The sequence below is a fragment of the Panthera pardus genome, unplaced genomic scaffold, assembly GCF_024362965.1.
Source record: "Panthera pardus isolate Hobbes unplaced genomic scaffold, ASM2436296v1 HiC_scaffold_2, whole genome shotgun sequence".
Lineage (NCBI taxonomy): Eukaryota > Metazoa > Chordata > Mammalia > Carnivora > Felidae > Panthera > Panthera pardus.
The window spans coordinates 114,319,733-114,338,258 of record NW_026526765.1 but is presented as its reverse complement, the minus strand read 5'-3'; the positions used below and the strand labels follow the sequence as shown (position 1 = coordinate 114,338,258).

Sequence of the window (18,526 nt, the reverse complement as noted above, 5' to 3'; positions counted from 1 at the left end):
GGGATGTGGGCAACAGTGTCTTGGATATTTAAAAAAAGCATGTGTGTGTGTGTGTGTGTGTGTGTGTGTGTGTGTGTGTGTGCATGCATGTGCATGCCAACCCTCAAATTCTTAAAGCTAAGATATAAAAGCTACAATTTACAAATCTATACAAACCATTTGTCCCTATCTTTTAGAAATAATTATTTTATTTTATAGGACCACTTTGCATGTATTTTCATTTTTTAAAACAACTTTTTATTATGAAGATTTTGGGACACAAAGCTGAGATGCCAATAGTGTAAAAGAACGTTCATATATACATTACCCAGCCTCAACCATTATCCACATTCTGTCATTGTTGTTTTATCTCACTTATCTCTCTCTCTCTCTTTTTTTTCTTTTCTGGACTATGTGAGAGAAAATCCCAGAGAACATATCATCTTACTTGTAAAAGATGATAGGTTTACTTTCGTTAACGGATAAAGGCTTTGTTTCCCTCATTACCACAGCATACCATTATCAACTCCTAGAGAATTAACAATTCCTTAATATTATCTGATACCTAATCCACGTTCAATTTGCCAAGATTATTTTTAAAATATCCTTTTTTAAATTTGGTCTGTTCTAATTAAGATTCAGATATAGGCCAGACATTACATTTGTTTATGTTTCTTAAGTATGTTTTAATCTATAACAATTCCCCTTTCCTCTCCCTGCTTATTCTATTTGGAAATATTTGAAACAAAGAAAAGTTGCAAACAAAAACAATGAGCACTTATTTACCATCATGTTTTATACATTTGCTTAATTCTCTCTGTGTGTCTTAGCATCATCGTTAATTTTTTTTTGCTGAACCATTAGAGAATTAGTTGCACACATCGTGACATTTTACCCTTAAATATTTCAATGCATTTCCCCTAAGAACAAAGGCATTCTCCTACACAGTTACATTATAAATATCACATGGAGGAAATTTAACACCACACAATATTATCTATTATTCATTCTATATTCAGATTTCTCCACCTGTCCTAATACTGTACTAATACTGCCCTAGTAATATTGGAGCTTATTATTATTTTTTTAAATCTAGGAGTGAGTACAGAATCAAGCATTGCATTTAGTTGTCATGTCCCTTTGGTTCCTTTAATCTAGTGTACTCTTCAGCTGTCTTTCATGATGTTAACATTTTTAGGCATTTTGGCTAATTATTGGGAAAAATGATTCTTAGTTTGGCTTGCCTGATTGTTCCTATTTTCAATTCTTAAAAGAACTGATGAAACAACTCTACAACTAGCATACTTCATTCTAATTTAGAGCAAAATTTTCACATGTTGAGGCTGAGTTTTGTTCGTTCTCTTACTATTTTGCATTCCCTACTCACTATTTGATTTGGGAAATGTTTGTCCTCAGAGTAGCATTTAGGTCTTGTAATTTTCATGTCCTTAAGTGGATTAAGACTGGAATTTATTTTTAGGGGCTTCTGCGTGATCTTAAGGATGTATCTGAAGCATTTATTTTTTGTCTTCCTCTTGAGATTCTCTTTTTTCAATTCACAGAACAGCAGAAATGTGTCCTAACTGCAGTGTAGAAAGGACAGGAGGTAGGCACCAGACGTTACTGTCTCTCCTTGAAACATAGCCTAGCCTCTCCCACCTGGAAACCTGGAGCTTTCCATACTTCCCACGATGTGAGGACAGAAGGCACATCGATTCTGCATGGACTTCCAGCCAGCAGTGCTGTCTATTTCTGCACGTGTCCTCTGGTGTCTGGTGTAAACCTTGCCCTAGCCAAGGAAACTGGTTTGTGCTGGTCCCTGGTAGTTACATATGGCTTGTGTGCATGAACCATGGAGGAGCTTGCTGTTATTTTCTGGCCAGATGTCCTAGAGCTGCTCAGCAGATAGTGAATTAGGAGTCCCTAGAACAGCATTAGTGATGGGCAGCATGGCACACCCTGCCTGGTAAGGTCTGTCATCTCCACATGGGCCTCTGTGTCCATGACAGCAGACTCTTTCCTTTCTTTACCATGGATATGGATGCTGTCGGACCCCTCTGTCCCCATCACCAAGGAGACTGCTGGTGCTGGGTTGGAAGAGTGCAGATGGTGCCTCAAGCTCAGTACCTACTACAAGTCCCTTTGTTTCTTGTCCACAGAACTGTACCTCACCTTTCAGGCCATTTAGTGGAGTAATATGGGAAGGGGGAGGTTGGAATAGGAAAAAATGCCCTCTGGTAGCATCAAAGTTGAACAGTTTTGAATTCTTAGGAGATCCCACCTTCCCATCCACTCTCGCTCAAGTATCATCCCATGCCAGACTTTGACAGACAGCTATGCAGGTAGGGCTTTGTCCCCCAGAAAAGAAAACTGGATACCTGCCATGGGGTCCAAAGGCAAATCTGTACTGTTTATGTTTTTCAGAGTTTTATAGGGGAAATGGAAAAGAACAATAGGTGCAGGACAATAGCGACCTGCTACCCCTAGTGACCTGGCATGAAATATTCATCATTATAATGATTATAGCGGGTTATTCTAATAAGTTCTCCCAACACAATGTCAAGTAAAGACTGCAGTTCTCATAAAGAATGTGACAGCACTAAAGCTCAAAGAGGTTAAGGAGCTTGTCCACAGTGATTCAGATGGTCAGGATGGGGTAGGAATGTGACCAAGTTTTCTTCAGTTTAGAAGGAGCTGCTTCAGGGGCACCTGGGTGGCTCAGTTGGTTGAGCATCTGACTCTGGATTTTGGCTCAAGTCATGATCCCAGGAGGGTGGGATTGAGCCCCGCATCGGGCTCCACACTGAGCATGGAACCTGCTTATTAATATTCTCTCTTGCTCTCTCTCTCTGCTTCTGCCCCTCTCCCCAACTCATGCTCTCTCTCTAAAAACAAAGAATAAATTTAAAAAATTTTAAAAAACCCAACAATTTGGCAGTATTTAAAAAAAGAGGAAGGAGCTGCTTCTATCACTGCTCCCTATTACTTCCTCAAGGAGCTTTGCTCTGCTGACTTCAAGGTCATAACGAGTTTTCTATAATTTCTGTAGCTGATCTTTTTACTACCTCCAACCTAATTATATTAAGTAAGACTTTACAGCCAAAGGGCTTCTTCGGAGAACAGAGCACTCACTTGGTCTAGCACTGTTGATACAGATATAAAGAAATATATATCTTCATATTAAATGGGAGTGTGTGTGTGTACGTGTATGTGTGTGTGTGTGTGTGTGTGTGTGTGTGTGTGTATAAATTCAGGAGAGTGCTTAACACATGGTGAGGGCTCAGTAAATGAGACAAACCTTTGCATGTAATGTGTGTGGGTATGGGTATGTAATATAGGTACAAATCTTATATTAATGAATCTAGATGATAGAATGAGGGTAGAAAAGGTGAAACACAGTAAAAATTGTTCCTAGCACTAATGCTTTTCTCCAATAACTCATTTTTAGAGCCAGGTCTACTGAATAGCTTCAGCTATTGGTGATTTCCAGGTTATACCCACATAGAGTCAGAAGATGGAATTGAGAGGGAGGTAACATAAGAAAAGAGAAGGGTGCTCCCAAGTATGCAAGAGGCAACTGGAAGAGAAAGGCCTGCCTCTGTTCCCAGCTTTGTGACTCTCAGCTCAGCAGAGCTCCAGCTTTTGGCCTGTATGTGGGAGGAGGGAGCCTGAAGCTGAGCCAGAGGTCTGTCCAGAGTAAAGACTGCCCCTCTCAACTGCTAAGGGAAAGGGATTCTTAGAGTTTGGAGCTTTGGAGCCTGGGAAGTTAATTTAGATAGACTTTAGTATATGAAAGGTATCTCCAGGGCTATCTTCATTTATCTTAGGCCCGTGTCTTCCTGGACACTATATTCCTATGTGCTAATTTTTGCAGCCAAAGGATTAAAATGCCATGTCTTAGCTTTCTACAGCATGTTTGGGCAGTGGTTTTATCCCAGTGATCATCATCTACATGTTATTGCTGGAGAGACACTGGGAAAATTTGAAATCTACAGCATAAATAACAGGATGGAGTCTCCATTTTCCATGCCTCTTCCAAAACAGTGTCCTATGTGAACAAAATATCAAATTGTTATGGCAAGAGGCTCAGGACTCAGAAAGACTATTCAAATCCCATATTTTCCATTTACAATCTGACCTTGGCCAAATCTCACAGCCTCTCTGAGTCTCGACATCCTTATCTTGTAAAATGTGAAAAATAATGCCTCCTTCCCAGGCTCGTGAGGATGAAATTATATAATGTATGCCAAAGCCCAGGCTTGTTCCTAGCACAGGGTGAGAGTTGGTTTCCTTCCCCTCTCTCTACCCCCCTCATACTCATTCCTTCTTTTTTCCCTTTTGCTATAGCTCATATTAGCACTGTAAAAAAAAAAAAAAAAACATTATCTGCTTTTTATTTCTCCTGGAAAGGCTGTGCAAATTTAGCATCTCAATTTCATAATGCTTAGGAGATAAACGCTCATGAGAACTGTACCAAGGAATAGGACAGCCTCTTCCTATCCAAACACTTGCAGCTCAGAAAAGGAGACACACAGCCAGACTCAGGTATATGCAGTCCAAGGAAGACCAAAGACACTAACAGAAGCCACATAAGTTCCTCATCAGGCAGAACCAAGCGGCCCTGAGTTAAAAGAGCAGGGTATGTTTCCTAGACATCTGTTTCTCTTGGAGTTCACAGTGCTGATCTTTGCCTTCAGGGTCTGAATGCCTAATTGCTGGAGGCAACTCAAAAGAAATTTAATCAATGGAGGCAGAAACAAATCAGTAGACAAGCTGGCCCAAATGAGACACCCTCCACCAGAATTCTTTAATTGCCTGAGTTGGATTTCCATCAGACAAGATACCCAATAAGAGAGTGGAAAGCTTTTTATATCTGGAGTGAATAGGGTTCCAATGTAGGAAAATTACTAGAAAACTGAGGAAGGCAAATAAAATGCTGAAAATTTTAATGCAGTCTGAGAGTGAATATTTTTGTTTCTGTTCCAAAATTCTGTGTTTTCTTCAATAAACCTGTAATAATTCTGAAACAGGAAAACAATAACAATGACTGGTGGAGCAGAGACAGAGGTTGAGAGGGTAAAGCTGTACATTTAATAATGTAGATCTGGAACTTCATAGTTTTGAGATGTAACTGTGTTAAAGTAACACAGTTTCTTCTCCATGAGTGTTTGTATACATGGCCAATGTGTGTTTGTACATGTAGCACAGGTGTAAAGACTTTTTCAGCAAAGCAGAGCTCTTGAACAAGAGTATAAAAGCCACCTGAGTGAGACCCTCACCTGAATGTATAAGTTGTGGTGAGAGAGTTCAGAGCTTTGGTATCAGAAAGCCCACAAGAATCCCAAATCTTCCAAAGACAAACCATGTGGATTTAGGCAAGATTCTTAGTCTCTCTCATTCTGATCTGTAAAATATGGAAAATAATCCTTACTTTATAGGATTGTTTTGAGATACAAATAAAATAATGTTTTTATTAGAATCTTTGCTTTATTCAAAGAATTAGACCCATTACTTCTGAACATCTTTCTCCATATCTCTCTCAACACCTCAAATCACTCTTCTAACATTCCCTTTTTGATCAATCAGTAAATATTGACCAAGCACCCACCATACAGTCTTTCCCCCAGCCTTCCTGAACTCAAGGCAAACAAATCAGTGTTTTTGTTCTAAAGTGAAGAAGTCATGGGAAGCTATCAGAAGATGGGTAATAGGGCTGTACCTGACTCAAACTGAGGCACAACTGGAACTGGTCTTTGGCATTCTGCCGGCTCTCTTACAAGTATGAACTTGTTTCTTCCCAGGGAAGGTGTTAATAGTCTACTCAATGCCATTTGCCCCACATTTCACTCCCTGGCTTTTCTAGTAGGTGGATTTGCCTTGTTATTGGGAAGGGTAGACCTCTCGCTTAACCTCAGAAGAGTGAGTCATGGTTACTCTAAACCTAGGGTAACCCCACTCCCCTTTGCTAGTAATTGGTTTAGGGGAAGCCAAGTTAACAAGTTCCAACAATAAGATGCAAGGAGAGGTCTTCTTGAAGCTACTGCTAAGAATGTCACTTTCTTAGTAAAAGACACAGATGAGGCTTGTGAAGCTCCTTCCTTTTCCTTCAATTTTCAAAGTGGAAATGATATCTGAAATTGCAGCAGCCAGTTTGGGGCCATGAGGAAATAAGCACAAGAATAAAATGCCAATAACCAAAGATGGAGAGTCTGGGGGATAGAGGACAGAAAAAAACCTGGGTTCTCGATGATATGATAGAGTCTTGAACTGGTAAACTTCTTATTAGGTGATATGAATAAATGTTTTTATTGCTTAAGTCACTCTTAATTGGGCTTTCTGCTACTTGCAACTGAAAACATTCATATTTGATATTCCTTCCTTCTGAACAGCATTCCTTTCGGAAGGGTCATACTGCAACCTTCCTTATAGCCCAACTGCCATCTTTTTTTTTCCAAATGGCTTCTAAGGGATCACTGCTAAGGTATTCCAGCAGATCATGGTATTAGTGGGAGTTAAGGCATGATTTAATTAAAGGATATTTTCATTTTAACAAAAAATTCCTGAGATGAGAAAAATTTCCTGAGACAAAGGCAAAAACCACAATGGTGGAATGACACGTTGTGGGATTAATACTTTGCAGAGGACTGGTGGTGTTGATTTCTACTTCTTCAAGCCCAGGGTGTAAGTGGCCACCTGGTCTACCTATGCTATTCTTAGAGGCTTGCAACTCAAAATGTGGTCTACCAACAGTACTGGTATCACTTGAAGACTTGGAAAAGTGTAAAATATTATGCCCTGACTCAAACCTACTCAGTCAGAATCTTAATTTTAACAAAGATCTCCAAGTGATTCATACATACATTCAGGTGTGAAACGCATCACTCCAGAGGACAGAATTGCTAGAGTTATAAAAAGCTCAGTCTTCTCCTATCAGATGAATAGTTAGCAAGGCACAATGTTACAAGGAAAATTTCTCATATTGTCTTTTTATCTGGCAGTACAGAGTTGGGGTAGACCAGATTTATTGAGTAAATAAATATAATTCTTTTAAAGTCATCTGAAAATGAAGATCAGAACTATTCAGCACAACTCACTTTCAAGATTATATATATATTTTTCAGTAATCTTTACACCCAACGTGAGCCTCTAACTCATGATCAAGGGTCACATGCTCCACTGACTGAGCCAGCCAGATGCCCCAAGATTGTATCTTATTTCAAAAAGAAACATGAGTTACACAGAAATTGAGAGATATAACAGAGCTAGTGGTATGGTCTAAGGAAGGGCCCACTGGAGTTAGATACTTCCTCATGGTACAGCCTTCAGTTAGGTCACTTCATGTAGGGGTCCATCTGTTTCCTTGAAGACTCAGAATCTCATTATTGGCAGTGCCTGGTGATCAGGCTTTTAAAAGTTATCCATGCCAATAAAAATAAACACTATTTTGCAGGAGATTCAAAGATGTCAAAAAAATTAATTTACATTAATATGTAGTCATCATATGGACAAGAAAGCTCTCCCTGGTTTGGTCCAAAGAAAGTTCTCCCTGTAAGAAGCTTCCTGGGAACCCAAGTCATAATCAGAAGTTCTCTCACTGATTTATCAGAAGACATCCCTATCTCAGGGACCACAACATTGGGAAGTCCCTAAAATAAGTTCATTTCCCACCACCCCCTAAAAAACACTTACATGGAAGACAAAATTAAAATGAGAAGGATGCTTTGTTTGCATGGAATCAAGTTAAGATTTAGATAAATGCGTACTAACAGCACCAGGCCATGTGAGCAGCCTTGGGCAGGTCAGTATCCACTACCCACTAACCTCTCTTGGTAGCCCACTATCTGAGACAGGTGGACCAAAGTTTACTCGATGCTAAACTAATAAGGTTACTTACATTTCATTGGTGTCTTAGTCTGTTCAGGCTATTGTAACAAAAATACCAGGGGTGTCTGGGTAGCTTGGTCAGTTAAGTGCCCAACACTTGATTTCAGTTCAGGTCATTATCTCACGGTTCAAGGGATCAAGTCCTGCAATAGATTATGTGTTGACAGTGCAGGGCCTGCTTGGGATTCTCTTTCTCCCCCTCTCTCTTAACCTCCCCTGCTCACTCTCTCTCTCTCTCAAATAAATAAATAAACTTAAAAAAAAAAACCCCATAAAATGAGTGGCTTATAAACAACAAAAGCTTGCTTCTCACAGTTCTGGAGGCTTGGAAGACCAAGATCAAGGTTTCTGGCAAACCTGGGTTCTTGCTCTTGGTTTAAAGACAGTGATTTTTTTCACTGTAACCTCATAAAGGGAAAGGGAATTAGGGAGATCTGTGGGGTCTTTTTAGAAGAGCACTAATCTCATTCATGAAGGCGCCACCCTCATGACTTAATCACCTTCCAAAGGCCCCACCTCCTAATAACATCAGATTGGGCATTAGGTTTCAACAAATAGGTGTGTTGGGTTTCAACATATGGAGTTGATAGTCAGACCAGGGCACCTAGGCCAAAAATAAGCTGCACCCTTGAGTGAGGGCACTGCTGAGTCTACAGGTGGAAGCCAAGTGGTTCCAGCTGTGGCCTTGCTGGCTGCAAAGGCAGAGGCCAAGGCCTGTTGGGTTACAATGTGGGTGGCTTATGAAATTACTCAGTGCTTTCCTATCTTGTTCTCAAAAGCTTTCTGGAAATATAACTATATTGGTTTGCTAAGGCTGCCATAACAAAGTATCATACATAGTGTGGCTTAAACAACAGACATTTATTTATTCATTTATTTTTTCATGATTCTGTAGGCTAGACCTCTGTGACCAAGGGGTACCTGGGTGGCTCAGTCAGTTAAGAGTCTGACTTTGGCTCAGGTCATGATCTCGCGGTTTGTGTGTTTGAGTCCCACGTCAGGCTCTGTGCTGACAGCTTAGAGCCTGGACCTGCTTTGGATTCTGTGTCTCCCTCTCTCTCTGCCTCTCCCCTGATCTTGCTCTGTCTCTGTCTCTGTAAAAAATAAATAAACATTAAAAAATTACAAAAAAACACACTGGTTTCTTCTGAGCCCTCTGTCCTTGGCTTGCAGATGGCCATCTTCTCAATGTGTCCATACATCCTTATCCTTCCAGTCTATGTATTTGTGTGTTTCCTATCTCTTCTCCTCCTCTAAGGAAACCTACTATAGGGAATTGCGGCCACCCATATGACCTTACTTTACCTTACTCACATCTCCAAAGGTCCTATCTCCAAATACAGCGACATTCCAAGGTATTGGATACTAGGGCTTCCACATATAAATTTGGGGGTTAGGGACACAATTCAGCCCACAACAGTCACCAATAGCACTAAGACAAATCTGTGGCTGGCTGAGAGCTATAGGGAAGAAAAAGAAAAAAGGATGTAGTTCACAAGATTTAAAAACACAAATAGCACACAGGATTTTAGAATAGGATAGGCCTTTAGGAAGTTAAAATACTGTCATTTGACAGATTAAGAAACTGAGGCCCAAAGGTGTGATATGACATGCCCAGACCTATACAGTTGTGAGACAAAATAATAAACTGAGGGTGAGGCGTATAGTCAGAACTTTGTCAGAAACAAATGATTTTGTGTACATATTCTTGCATATAAAATCAGAATAAAATCTGCCTTATGGCCAGAAAATATACTTATGAAAGAAGACCTATTTATGGTCCTGCAAACTGGTCATTTGCCTCTGGTGACTTCTTTTCTTGAATCCTGGAGCTCCCATCTGGTATATTCCCAGCCTACATTTTTGGCACTGATGTGGCTATCTGCTGAGATCTCTCTGCTCCAGGGCCAGTAGCAATTTCCTGATCTTGGATTCTGGGTCCTAGCATGACAGCCACAACTGCCTCTGAGTACTTAGAAGCTGGTGACAAAATCACAGAATGCTGAATCCAGCTGCCTCAACTATTCTGACGCATCGCCACAACCTGCTTCCTGGCAGCATCAGCAGCAGAGAGATAGCTTCTGTCTCACCCCTGTTGTTCAGATTTTGTCCACATGCATCCAGTTGGTGAAAACTAGTTTGCATCTAGAAGCCTAGATGCAAGAGTCTGGGAAATACAGTTTTTAGTTTTCCAGCCTCTCCAGTATAGGAAGGCACATAGAAAGAGGTGGAATCCATGCAGAGTGCCAATCAGGCATATCCAGCACAGTTATGCCTATGATTTTAACCGGTAGAGTGAACTAATTGAAGACTACTGGGAACACTGAACAGAGTATACTGTCAGGTTTCTTTAGTATGGAGCTGAACTCAGATCCATGGGACACTATTTTTGAAAAAGGGTAAGGGGATCCATTTTTCCAACACATGTGACTTTTGCAACAAGAATCAGCATGCAATACATACCAACAAATAAACCAAGGGTGACTATTTTCAAGACTTGCCTGGGCACAAAAAATATTTATGTCAGAGACTGACACCCTTCCCCCTTCCCATCCATTTTCCTTTCCCCTTCTTTTTAATAATAGAAACACCTATCATTAAACATAAATACGTAAACATAGACACATGGCCATCCAGCTAGTGAAGGAATTGGCAGATGATGGCCTGTGGGCCAAACCAGACACTGACTCATTTTGTAAATACAGTTTTATTGGAACATAGCCACTCACTTATTTCCAAACTGTCTATGGCTGCTTTTACACTACACAGGTAGCAACAGGTAATTGTGACAGAAATCATTCAGGCTTCAAAGCTGAAAATATTTCCTATCTGGCTCTTTACAGAAAAAGCTTCCTGACTCCTGAGCTGAAGATGGTATTCTACAGTCTCCCCTGCAGCTACACAAGGTCACATGACTATCTGTGGTCCAAGGAAATGGGGGTGCAAATGACACATACCACTGATATGCTTGCCTTTAAAATATTAGCTGTGTATTCTTCCAATACTCTTCCCTCTTCCTGTCAGCTTAGCAAACTTTTTTTTCTGTAAAGGGCCAGATAGTAAATATTTTAGACTGCAGGCCATAGAGTCTCTGTTGCAACTACTCAGCTCTGCGCTTGGGGCACAAAAGCAGCTGTAGATAACATGTAAAGAAATAAGCGTGGCTGTATTCCAATAAGACTTTGTTTACTAAAGTAGTTGGTAGGACAGATTTGACCTGTGGGCTATAGGTTGCTGATCTCTGCCTTAAGAGATAGCTAAGTGACACAGAAAAGGAACTTGAGTTTCTGAATGACCATATGGGGAAAAACCACAACCTGGACTTTTATCTCAAGCCTTGTTTTTGAGGAAAGCAAATGGTGTGATTTATTTAACCCACTGTATTTTTGAGTCCCTTTGTTATGCAGTTTAGCTTTATATTGTGTTTCTTGGACTTGTGAATGACACACAAACTAGGGAGATACTTTCCAATATTTGCTGAACATCTTGCTCCTAACATTTACAATTCAGTGTTACCTGAGTACCTAGTGTGAGCTAGTCTGTGTAAAGCATAGCAGGAGGTGAAATGATGAGAAAGACACATTCCCTCCCCTCGCAAAATACAATCCTTGTGTCATGATTTACTGGTGGGTTGTAATCAGTTATGTAGTCATCACTAGCAATTGATAACTTCAGAATTAAAGTTTCAAAGTTTGTGAATGATGTATTGTGCCAGGGGTCCCCAAGATCACCCTAAGGCTTTGTGATCTGCTAGAACACACAAAACTCAGAAAGTGTTATGCTCACAGCTAGGGTTTATTAAAGTGAGAGGACAAAGATTAAAATCAGCAAAGGGAAGGGTACATGGGTGAAAGTCCGGGAGAAACCAGGTACAAGCTGCCAGATGTCTGATCCCAGGGGGAGTCAATGGAGAAGAGCTTCACTTTCCAGCATTGACGTGTGAGAACATATGCCAAGTACTACCAGCCAGGGAAGCTCCCTGAGCCTTGGTGTCTAGGTATGAATGGTGTTTGAAGTAGGGTCACCAGTAACAAGGCTATTGTGAGACAAAATTGAAAGCCTAAACTGTGGTTGTGGATGTAGAAAGAAGAGATCTAGGAGAAACAATTCAGATGAAAAATCTATAAGGATGAACTCTAAAAATTTTGTAAATAGTGACATGCCACAGAGAGAGGAATGGAAAAGAGGTTAGAAGTCATACACATTCCATGATTTAGAAACAAGGTGGCTGGGATGATTGTGGGGCTACTATAGAAAATAGAGAAAATGGAAAATGGGCCCTGAAGTTTATTTGAACAGGAGCTGGGCACAAGACAGAATCCATTAGATTTGGAAATGGTGAGTGAAAGACCAATAAAAAATCCAAATGATGTCTATCAGGACATTTAAGAAAAGTGATTATAGCTTGAGAGAAGTCTGTGGGCTTGAGAGCTCCTGGCATCAAGGTCCTGTGGCAATAAATGACATCAGGGAAGGGAATGCAAAGGAAGAAGAGAGGCTGCATTGAGAAAGAAGTCTGAAGATGCCCATAGTTATGTGACAGGCAAGGAAGAAGCATGTGAAAAAGTTAGAGAAGAGAAGCAGAGATGGATCAGTTTGGAAACCAAGGCAGCAAAGCGAATCCAGCAGTCTGGCATGCTGTTGGGAAGTCAAGCAGGGTACCCAAGGGAAAGATTGCTGAGCCTGGTTGGCATCAAAGAAAGGCAGTGCTTCCTGACGTTGAGAGGCACATTGGCCCAATTTCAGAGATTAGGGAGTAAGTAAGTCCTGGGAGAGTAGAGAAGAGAATCTCTCTCCCCCATGCCTCAGGGAGAAGCAGGAACTCCTGTGGATGGACTTGATTGGAAGGGAGGGGCATGGATAGGACACAGGGGTAGGCAATCAAAAGCAAAATACTGACTGACTGGGCACCCCAAAGCTTTGCAGCAAGCTTAGAAAAGCAAGTGCTCTAAAGGCCACAGATGATGACAAACTGTTCTTTGTCATGAAGCTAGAGGAGCTACGTTGATAAGGCCCCTTTAAATGCTGGTGATACTGTGAATGTCCCTCAGAGACCACAGGGAAAATGGTCCCACAGTCAATTATCATTGTGGCACTCTGTACTAGTCAGGGAATTTGGCGGGTACTTGGGTGTTGTGTTCCAGCTCAGGATCTGTATTCTTCAGATTAAAGTCATTACAACTCTGTTTATTTTAGAAAAGATTAATAGTTCCCCCTCCTCATTTCTCAAGAACAGACTTTTGTCTGTCTGGAGTGAGTCATTAAATATATCAGTTCAACTGCTCTGGCTGCAAGATTACAGATATAAAATCATCTGATTTTGACAAAAAACAGCTGCAGCTTTTTGTATTATTTTGAGTCTACAATCACTTGTGGATAGAGACAGATAGGAAATGTTCCATGATAGTAAGAGTGATACGAGCCTTCTACCCTATCAGTAATCTTCCCAAGACCCTCTAACTTGTCACCTTCACCAAGATGTCTCTCAGTTAATTCATGTCACATCAATTTAACTCAACTCTCCCAACTCTCCCAACTCTCACAGGCTACTCCCATGAATAATGTGGAATATAAAAGATGAACAAGAAGGAATACTTACGCTCAGGTGTTTTATAGTCTATATGGTGAATTAAACAAAAACCACCTAGAACTAAGACTGGTTGTGGTAACTGTTGTGGTAGAGGTGTTTGAAGAAAGGGAGCTTTGAAAGGCAAGCTTGGACCTCAGGCAAGACTTTCTGGAGGAGATAGTATTGGAGCTGATCTTGAAGGGCCTTGATGTGTGTGTGTGTGTGTGTGTGTGTGTGTGTGTGTGTGTTGTGCACAGGTATACAGGGTTAACTAGGAGGAAAGTGAAACATTCCAGGAAAGGATTCTTTTTTAATTTTTTTCACATTTATTTATTTTTGAGAGAGAGCATGAGCAGGGGAGGGGCAGAGAGAGAGGTAGACACAGAAACCGAAGCAGGCTCCAGGCTCTGAGCTGTCAGTGCAGAGCCTGATGCGGGGCTTAAACCCACAGACCACAAGATCATGACCTGAGCCGAAGTCAGACTGAGCTAACTGACTGAGCCACCCAGGCTCCCCTCCAGGAAAAGATATTTTAAAACACGTGGAGACACAGAATTGCAGTGCATGGGTAATATGTGGGAAAATCAGAGTTGGAGGGGATTTTAGGCCCAGATGTTCACAAACTTTGATGTGTGTTAAATCCACCTGGGCAGCCTGTGAAAAATTCAATAGCCTAAGCCTCACCCTTGGATTTTACGAGCTAGGCTCCCAGGACTTGGAGGTGTTCATGATTAACCAGGGTCACACAGCAGTTGGACCAGCTGGAGAACCTGTTTTCAGGGAAGAACAAGTTTTGGGTGTTTTTTTTTTTTTTTTTTTTTTTTTAAAGGGACCTGAGGTGTAAGATTTGTGAAGGGAGTTACAAGAGAAAAGACTAGAAAAGTAGGTTGAACTCAAGATTATGGATAGATTGGATGAAAGTCTAAGGAAATTAAAAGATTCCTACCAGCATACAAAGCCATTGAAAGCTTCAGAGGGAGAAGTGATGTGGTCAAAGTAATCAGACGTGACCTAAGAACAAAAACTTATGGTTCAGCCTATTGATTGAAAGTGGAATTACAACTGGCTTCCAGGTTCTGAATCTTCCCAGCCAGCTAGGTCCTCTCACCTTCATCTGAAGCACATTCCTTTTAAGCTCATAAAAGCAGGGTTTTGTTTTCTGCTTACACAAATGATAAAACATCCATGAGGAGATATCACTTCATCAAGCATCTTCCAAAGCAGCTCATTAAACCCCAGGATGCAGAGTCAGTGGGAGGAATGCAAATATTCATCTGGCTCCTGACCCAAGGACAATACACACCAATCCCCCACCCCCACCCCGCTCTTCCGGTCTGCCCCATGGTACAGGCAGCAGCCCCAAGTCTACAATTGAGCATACAGGGAGAGTGTGGAGGGGTCACCACAGTGCTTCCCCATGGCCAGAACAGCACATCTGGAGTCTGCTCTACAGATACTGGGCCTCTCAACAGCTTCATGAGCAGATGGAGAGCCAGATACTCAGAACCATGTTCTTCTTGGAGGGCTAGGGGCTGGGGGCCTAGGTCCTATCAAGGGATGCCATGCATACTGCAAGCTGAGGGGGAAGGACAGCAAACATTTGAAACCTTCACTGCCTTTAGCTCAACAGTTATTTATACCAGTTAACACTGGCCTTGGGAGGACAACTCCTGTGGCCTGGGCAGATGCCCAAGGCCCTTATCACCTGCTTTTGTGTACCTTCACCATTTGCAAAATTCCCCCAGCTGTTATCTCAACATTTGTTCTCTTGTTTGTCTTCTGGAGGATAAAATATAGTTTGCACTGAAAGATTAAACAAAGACATCCTAAATGGAAACACTCATAGGGGACTTAAGATTGTAATTAAAATGTTGGCAGAATACCACATGCCAGAGAAACTATCACCTTGCAACAAATATTGGGATAAAATAACCCAAAATGAGGAAAATCTTTTTAAAGAACTAACTACATCATGTATATATAAATCCATCAGCATTTTGTATGAAAGGCAGAAGTTCAGAAGTAACATACCTTTCGCTTATACTGTGCTCAGAAACAGTGTTTCCCCCTAGGGATTCCATTGTTTTGTGTTATGCAGAATCTCCCTAGGCTGGAGGAAAGCCAGTGTTCCTAGATGTCAGCAGCACACCTCAGTTGTGGTTCAAGCTAAAAATGTCCTGAGAACCACTGCTGCAACTTTCAGGTGCATTGCAAAAATAATTTCCTTGGATCCATATAAACATTCAAAATATTAGTAACATCTTCACTTTTCAGATGATGAACTGAGACTCCAAATGGATTGCTGGTTTTTCACGTGGCTAGTGAGGGGTGCTGCTGGCTCTAAACCCCAGTGGACTGACTCCAAATTCAGGTCCTTTTCTAAAATATCGTGCTGCCTTTTAATGGAGGTAGAGACTCAGACTTGATTTCAATCAACTATTATATTAAATGCATGCTACTGAATTGCTGTTGTTGTTATTCATATTTCTAACTGTCTTCTCAGGAGCATGGATCTTGTTACATAGAGGACACTTGGTTCCATGAGGTCACTGAGAGAAGGGTATAGGTAGGAATTAAGGGAAATAGGTTTGTTTGCTTAACAGAGGGAAAGGATCATGGATCTCTCAGGGACAATAAAGAAGGTTGGGGAACAGGAGAGAGAGGCATTGGGAACTTGCGAGGCTTGAGTTATGTGACATGACACATTCATGTACTCGGACCCACAAGTCCCAAGCCTTGAGTACAATGTATTATTCACAAAATGCTTACAGAGTGATTATATATATATATATATATATATATATATATATATATATATATAATGTCAATTACACCTGGGTTGACAGAGACTGATGCGGAGACAGCATACATGCTCCCAGAAGTCAGAGGTAGAAAAGTCCATGAGAGTGTAAGCTCCTCTCTGAATCAGCAGAACTCAAGGGCAGGGTTTGGGCCACCAGTTGACATCTGAAGCATAGGTACCTCGAGTGAGGGCAGAAACATTGCTGGGTTCTAGAATAGTTTTCAGGTATTGCAGGGAGGAGAATCAATTTGTGTCAGAGATAACCCAGCTTGAAGCTCTCTCAAAGGTAATCTAAAGATTTGTCTCCTTATTTAAGATCCACATAATATTTGAAGTAACTGATCATAATAGGATCATAACAGCAATTCTCTGAATAGAATTAAAAATGGTGAGTTTGGGATGTGATGGAGACTCAGAAATAAATGGCTTAAAGCCATATTCAGCTAGTGGCCCCAGAACTGTCACTTCTAGAAGCAGGGAGAAGCCAACCATTTCAGGTTATTATCTGTAATAAAGACAAGGTGGTTATATAACTCCAGATTTCACTAAAATAATAAAACCACAGAAAGTGACTAAATCCATATATGGAATGAGGACCAAAGTTAAGCATAATTATCCAGTTAGGATTATTATACCTTAGGATTCTCGTATAAACATCCAGTTTGTTCTCAATAAAAATGTGGTGAAACCTGGCTTGTATTCCTTTGGACATACCAGTCTGTTCTTGTTTCATGCTGATCTGCTCTGGCTCACTGCTTTCTTGTATTCAAGACCTTATTACTGCTTAGAAAAGGTTCTTTATCTTTGCATGTTCAGTAATCTTTATGTGAGAAGCAGGAGAGGGTGGCCCCTGGTTGCCTGCCCAGTGCTGCAGCCAGGAGTCTCAGTGAGCTTTGCACCTGAGTGCTGCCCCCCAGGGGATCTCTTCTGTATAGCTCTGCAGCCATTGGGAGCGTGCTCATCCACTCCAGGCCAATAGGCACCACCTCAAGGCCCCCAGTGGTCCAAAAAGTTCAGAGAGTGGAATAAAAGAAAATCCATTACTAGTGCCAAATTTCATTACCTTTTTCTACCCTGTGGTTTCCAGAGGGGGTCTCTCAAATCCTCTCAAACCCTTGTCATCCCAATCATCTTGCCTAACCTCTTCCACCAAGGCAAGCTTTGGCCTGACATATTCCAGACACAATTAGTCAGTGTTTGACTCTCATTCAAATAATAATAAAAAAAATCAGATGGGCATTGTGTTCTTTGAAGATGAACTTGATAGGCATGAAATCTCAAAAGAAATCCTTCAGGCATGAAGCCTAGGGTCCTCAGTGGGTCTCTCCCTGATTCCTGGGCAGTGCTTGCCTATCACAGCCAGCACAGAATGAGGGAACACTCTACCCAGCTTCCACCCTTTCCTCAGTGGCTCTGGATTTGCAACCTGTTCAGGATCCAGTGGCTTATAAGGAAATACACAGAAAAGGAGCACAATTATTGCTCAAAAAGGAAATTCTCAGGTTCCCAGAATTTAAAGGGGTTCAGAAAATATCCCAGAAATCACAGTAACATGGTGTTTAGAGACAAGTGTTTAGAGACAAGGCCCCCACACAGTTATAACAATTGAGAACGGGGTATTTACAGAATGCTATCAGAGTCCCAAAATACCAAGAAAAAAAATACAACCTTAACCTAACATCTTTATCTAAATAAACCCTTGATGTCCATAAGTGAGTCCTTTCTGGACTCTGAAGCATGGATTTGAAATATGCATGGCACAGCAATCCACCTAAGCCAAACTGGCCTTTTGGCAAATATGAAGTTTTTCTGGTACATGTTAATAGCCTCCAACCATTAGAAGTGAGAATGGGGGAGCTTATGTGTTCCTTTCCCCACAGCCTTATTACCAGGAGTTGTATTATAATGAAAACAACTTTTAGACAATATTCTGACAACACCTAGACATTAGGTTTAAAAATAGTCTTAAACCTTCTCTGTAGCTGAGAAGTCCCACCCTTTACCCTTGGGCCCTCTCTTACCTGGATCTGCTGTTCAGTATTTCCAATAAAAAGGCTTAACTGAATTTGAGGCAAACATATTCTGATGGCAGGTGTGGCCAGCTTGGTGCTGTGTCAGGCACAGGGCACTCTGTGGCAGAGCGGAAGAAATGAGGGCCAATTAAGAGGTCTAGATCTCAAGTCTGAACCATTTGTATTCAGCAAGCTGGGCTTGCTACGTGCTTCTACTTCATCCACAGAAGGGTGGTGGTTCCTTCCTGACACTACTAGCCAACCACCTATTTTGAATAC

The 18,526-nt window shown here is 41.2% G+C and overlaps 1 protein-coding gene across 5 annotated transcripts in view; it reads right to left on the bottom strand.

Moving 5' to 3' along the window:
• ANKRD55 (ankyrin repeat domain 55) overlaps positions 1–18,526 on the bottom strand; it is a 514,150-nt gene that overhangs the window by 131,255 nt on the left and 364,369 nt on the right. Inside the window, exon 1 of one of the 5 annotated variants that reach the window (XM_019414285.2) lies at positions 18,257–18,471. The exons of the other annotated variants lie outside the window; for them this stretch is intronic. The gene's annotated coding sequence lies outside the window, so the exon portion shown is untranslated. Of the gene's footprint in view, positions 1–18,256; positions 18,472–18,526 lie in introns of those variants that run through there. 5 annotated transcript variants of the gene reach the window in all.